The sequence below is a fragment of the Phocoena sinus genome, chromosome 12, assembly GCF_008692025.1.
Source record: "Phocoena sinus isolate mPhoSin1 chromosome 12, mPhoSin1.pri, whole genome shotgun sequence".
Lineage (NCBI taxonomy): Eukaryota > Metazoa > Chordata > Mammalia > Artiodactyla > Phocoenidae > Phocoena > Phocoena sinus.
Window position 1 is genome coordinate 2,910,607 of NC_045774.1, and position 5,497 is coordinate 2,916,103.

The window sequence follows — 5,497 nt, forward strand, 5'->3', positions numbered from 1 at the left end:
TAAAATTATCTTAAGTATTTCCTCTATACACATGGAGCACTACATCAGATAGTGTTAAGTGTTATAATGTTTGCTTCAACCATCAAATCTAATTTAAGAATCTCATGAGAAGGATAGTCTATGATTTTTACCTCTATTTTTACCCAGTGAATTAAACTGCTAGAGTTGCCATAGCAAAATTCCACAGATGGGGTGGCTTAAACCACAGAAGTTTATGTCTCACAGTTCTGGAGGCTGGAAGTCCAAGATTAAAGTACCAGCATGGTTGGGTTCCTGGTGAGAGATCTCTTCCTGGCTTACAAAGGGCTTCCCTCTCCCTGGGTCCTCACATGGTCCTTCCTTTGTGTGAGAGCACCCCTGGTGTCTCTTCCTCCTCCCAAAAGAGCACTGGTCCTATTGGGTTAGGGCCCCACCCTTATGTAACCTTACTTACTATTTTAAAGGCTCTATCTCCAAATATATTACATTGAGGGTTAAGGCTTCAACATAAGGACTTGGGGGGAACATAATTCAGTCCATAACACTCAACCATTTCTTTCCCTTTCTGAAAAAAAATATTGAACATCTCAAGGATTTGTGTATCATCTTGTGCAGGGGCCATGCTAATCTCTGCATTGTTTCAGTGTTAGTGTATGTATTGCCAAAGTGATCCTTCCAATAGGTTTTTGAATACTTAAATAATTCTTGTTGATTGAATCTGTTTCTCACCACAGAACCTGTTTCTCACATAAATTTTTTTATCTTTATAATATATTGAATAGGTTCATTTTCAAAAGCAAGTTAACATCCACTTGTCTATGTTGACTAAATTTCTACATGTCCTTAAAACATTATAACTTTATCAGTGTATTGGAGCAATTGGTGAAATTTAGGATGTAAATTAGATAATAGCGTTATAGCAATATTCAGTTCTTAAATTTGGTCACTTTACTGAGGTTATATAAGAGAATGACATTTTTATTGGGAAATATATGATGAAATATTTAGGAGTAAATGGTCATTATGTCTGTAACTTTCTCTTAAATGGTGAACTAATAATAATATAATTATATGTATATGTACATACATGTTTACATATAAAAACATATGTAAAGAGAGAGAAAGGGAGACATAAAACATGCATTTTATGTGACACAAAATGAAGTATGTTTACAATTGATACATCTAGCTGAAGGACTTATGGGAGTTCATTGTACGATTCTTGTACCCTTGTATAAGTTTGAAATTGTTTCAAAATAAACAGTTAGAAAAACCTTAGAGTTAAAAAGATAATTCCCTCTCAATTTTACCTGGGGATATCATAGATTCCAAGATAAAAATAGCCTTCGTTCTATTTTTCTTCAGTATATTAGCATTACTGGTAAAGATAGAATGAAAACAAAACTACAATGCTAACTGCAAGTATAATCAGTAGTCAGTATTGTTTCCAAGCACAGAAAACAGTTCAACAGAATTTGGCATTTTTGATTCCCTTGGACGGTCCAGTGATATTGTTTAAGATGTGCAGAACCTGTGGGAAAACATCCTCTTCATAAACCAGTTGACAAGCTTGTTGTGAATTAGAAATAATTTGAGACAGAAGCCGTAGGCCAATAAGTTCTCTGCGGCTGAAGACTGGAAGAAATCCAACTAAGCTCTTATACAGATATGGCAGCGGATTGGATGGTACTCTGATTAAAGTGGGTAAGCCCATGAAACATTTGTGAACAAGAGCACGTTTCTGGAAATGGAGGTGACTGATTTGATCCCTTTAGTGCAGGCAAAATTTCAAAATGGGTTGAGAAAATGAATACAGGTCATAAAGGGAAAGCACGTTAAGTGACCTAAGATCTAGATTGCAATATCTAGACATATTTGAGAATGTTTACAAACTCTGAGATACAAAAAATTCTAGACTAAAACAAGGAAATACAATATTTGAAAACCTTTACATTTGTTTTGCCTGGAGGACTGGAAGGATAGGCCTACTGGGGTGGGAGAGACTAGATGCTTTCTGGCAAATACACTGATCCCGAGGTTAGACAGAGCATACATTTGGCTCCAGGAATTTGGGCCAGTTTGAGAGGGAAGGGACTGAGCAAAACCAGACAGACTGACCTGGTCCTGAGTCCCAGGCACAGCGGGTTAGCACAAGAGGATCACAACTAACCAGTTTCACTGAGCATCTCGTGTACTATGAAGTTTTCTTCATCTGGGTACCTTGTACCCCAGAGCAATACCAGGGTACTCTTAGTAAGGAAGAAAATGGGTGACAGGTGTTGGGTGGGCCGCCAGCAGTGAGGCCACCAAGCGAGAGTCCTGGCCACCCGCCGGGCCTGGCAGTGACTCCACACTGACACCGGGCAGATGGCCGTGAAGCGCCTGCACCTGGTGCTCGGAATGCTTGTAGAACCAGCAATGAGAGGAACCAAAACAAATAAGCAGGAAATCGTCAGTACTGTTATAGATCTGATACACTGCATTCATACTTAACCAGAGAACAAGAGAGCAAACACAGCCGCGGTCATTCTGCATAAGACGCGGTGCCATCATCATAATTCAGAAAGATAGGTTCTGGCACCATCAAGCCAGAGAGAAGATGCACACATCTTAAAACTGGGGATGAGAAGTTATTACCGAAATTTGGGTCTTGGCCACACTGGGCTGCATTTGGAATCTTAGCCTTAAATTACAGGGGACCTTGCCCCTTGGCCCGGTACAAAACGGTGAGGCAAGTTTCCCACTTTGTACATTGTGGTGGAAATTGGAAGGACACAGCTCGGCTGACAGTGTTAATAAACTGCGGCATTGAAGGATATTTGTAAAAAGATATCTCACGTTTCCCTCTAAGGGCCTTCTTTTTCGGCTTACGGAGTGGAGGGAAAAGTGTGAACAGCGAGAAACTGCAGACAAGTGACCCCGAGGCCCAGAGAAGGTGAGTTGTGTGCGTGTGTTTCCTTCACTCTCTGCTGGACCCCTCCACACTTCCCCGCCGCCCTCCCTCCCCGTCCGCCTCCTTCCTTCCACACTGGGCCCCATGTGGATTCAGCTGGTTCAGCCTGAGAGAAGGCCTGAGGCGGTAGTGGAGAAGAAGAAAAGGAAGGTCACAGACAAATGCTTTTCTTTATCATGAGAATACCCACAAAGCCTGGCTGAGGGCTGAGCAAACGTTCCCGTCCTATAGATGTTCCTATGGGGGGCTATCTTTACTGATCTGGAGCCTCAGACTCAAAGCCAGATACATTGGCTCAGTCTCCCAAAGGCATGTTGAGGTCACGTTAGGATAACCTGAGCCATATTTGAGCTTCTTAGGGTGCATGTGAATTCTTGAAACTTGTGGAATTTAATGAACAAACTTTCTTCCAAAGGCTTACTGTCATGGATTATGAAAGCTAGCATTGGACTCTGTTTAATTCATTTACAGGCTATAGGTTAAGGGTGTAGCCTCCAGAATTCCCCTAAACTCAGAAAAGGGTCAAAGACCCACACCCATAATATGTACTGTTATATGCACAGATGTGCAAACTTACAAGCACACAGGTGCATCTCTTGTCTGTCAAATGAGGGAGTTTGAGAAGATGATCTTCTTAGAGACTCATTCAGACTGTAAAATGCCATGAATATACATGTCTAGAAATCTAGGGACCAGATACCACCACCCCAGTGGGACAAGTAAACTGGAAACACACACACACACTTACTAGTGCCTTTCATGTGTAAAACGAACCTTGTCCTATTGCTAGTATAGTCTAGCTTTAAATCTGATTCTTTAAGCAAAGACTATAATGGTAGGTCATATGCACATGCTCTGGGGCTGTCTGAAAAATGTACCCATCTCTTTCCTTATTTCCGGTTTCTCTTCCTGAGTCATCCTTGGCTGAACGAGTGTCCCCCAAATGTGCTGGATCACAATGGTCACTGGGGGCCCCTGGTAGAATGTGTAGTTCTAGGCCTTTGCCTGAAGACTCTGATTTAGTTGGTCTGTGTTGGGACCCAGGAATCTATATTGTTATCAAGCTTCTCAGTGAATGCCTGTGACGATTAGACAAACTTGAGAAATCCTGAATCAATGCACCTGGCTGTGACCACCGGTGCTGATTCGATCTGGCAGACATGAAATTAAAGGATGTTTCATGATCACAGAGCTCCTTCCTTGGAGCACTGAATGAGAATGAGTTCTGAGTTAGCCATGAAGTTTCCTCACCAAGGTCTTAGGGTTTGAAAATGCAGCACTCTGCCATTGATTTCTCAGTCCTTCCATTCTTCTGCCTTCCTGGTCCTACTTGTTTCTTGTAGGTTTATTTTCATCTGTTTGGAATTTTCTCTAACCTGAAATTCTACCACATGGGATTACTTTAGCTTTCCAGCGATTTCTATGTTGTTCTTTTAAATTTCTCCTCATCTTCTACATTTACAGTGATGTAATTTACATCACTAGTTTTGGATTTTTAAAATATTGTCTCAAATACTGCACTTGATACCACCCTTAATTACACTATGCTAAATAATATCTTTTTGCTTGTACCAAACTTAGCCTGGGGATCTAGCTGTCTGTCAGATGTTTTTGCTGTCCAATGGCATCAGTGTTATCTTGTCAACTAATTTATACTGGAAGGCCAAGGCAGAGATGTCTAAGTATTCATAGCATACCAAGAATATTTTGACATGCATCCAAAAGCGTTATAAATGTAAAGTATGGAGAATAACTACTGGGTTTACTCATCGTAAGAAACAACGTTACTGAGTCCAAGCTGTACTGCTCTGCACGACAGGCCAATAAATCGAGAGCCGAGCTGTTGGGACAAGGAACAGCGACTTTATTCAGGAAGCCAGCAGACGGAGAAGGTGGTGGACTCGTGTCCCAAAGAACCATGTTGCCTGAGTTAGAATTCAGGCTTCTTTTATACTAAAAGGGGAGGGAGTAAAGTCAAACACTTCCTGGTTCTGGTCCACCTCAGGAGGGAATGTGTTAATTTCTTCCTTCCTGCAGTCATTCACAGATGGGCCTGGTCATAATGTTTCCTGTGAGCTAAACAAGGTATTTTAGCTTAATGCTCATGACCTGCAAGGCAGGGTTCCCAAAGATGGGCCATTATGTATGATTTAAGCTTATTGGCAATATCCCTTTAGTGATTAACTTGTAATAGAAGACAAGGGTCCTTCCCTATCACAACAATGCAGGGCACACTGACTGTGTGTAACACGTGAATCTGTGCATTAGAAATATAAAGAGGGATAAGTGCCCTTTTAGACAGTCTTAAAGTCTGGCCTTGGAGGTAAGACATGAACATAAAAAATAAAAATAAAACATTTCTTTCAGAACGAGACTATCTGTAAGTCAGATGAGAAGGATTCTCGAAGAAAAAGGTATCTTGGTCACTTACGTCAGATGTATTCTACTTCCCTTGCTAACATGCAGTTCTCCAGGAGGTAAGTCCTTTTCTAACACATGCATGAATGCCTATCCTGAATACCTTTTGCACAGTCATATTCATGGTGTTTTCACAGGTATATGAAA

The 5,497-nt window shown here is 41.1% G+C and overlaps 1 non-coding gene across 1 annotated transcript; it reads right to left on the reverse strand.

Annotated features, from left to right (window-relative positions):
• Positions 1 to 550: 550 nt before the first annotated feature.
• LOC116763834 lies at positions 551 to 652 on the reverse strand. Its single transcript, XR_004352648.1, has one exon. It is a non-coding gene; the product is annotated as a U6 spliceosomal RNA (small nuclear RNA).
• Positions 653 to 5,497: the final 4,845 nt, after the last annotated feature.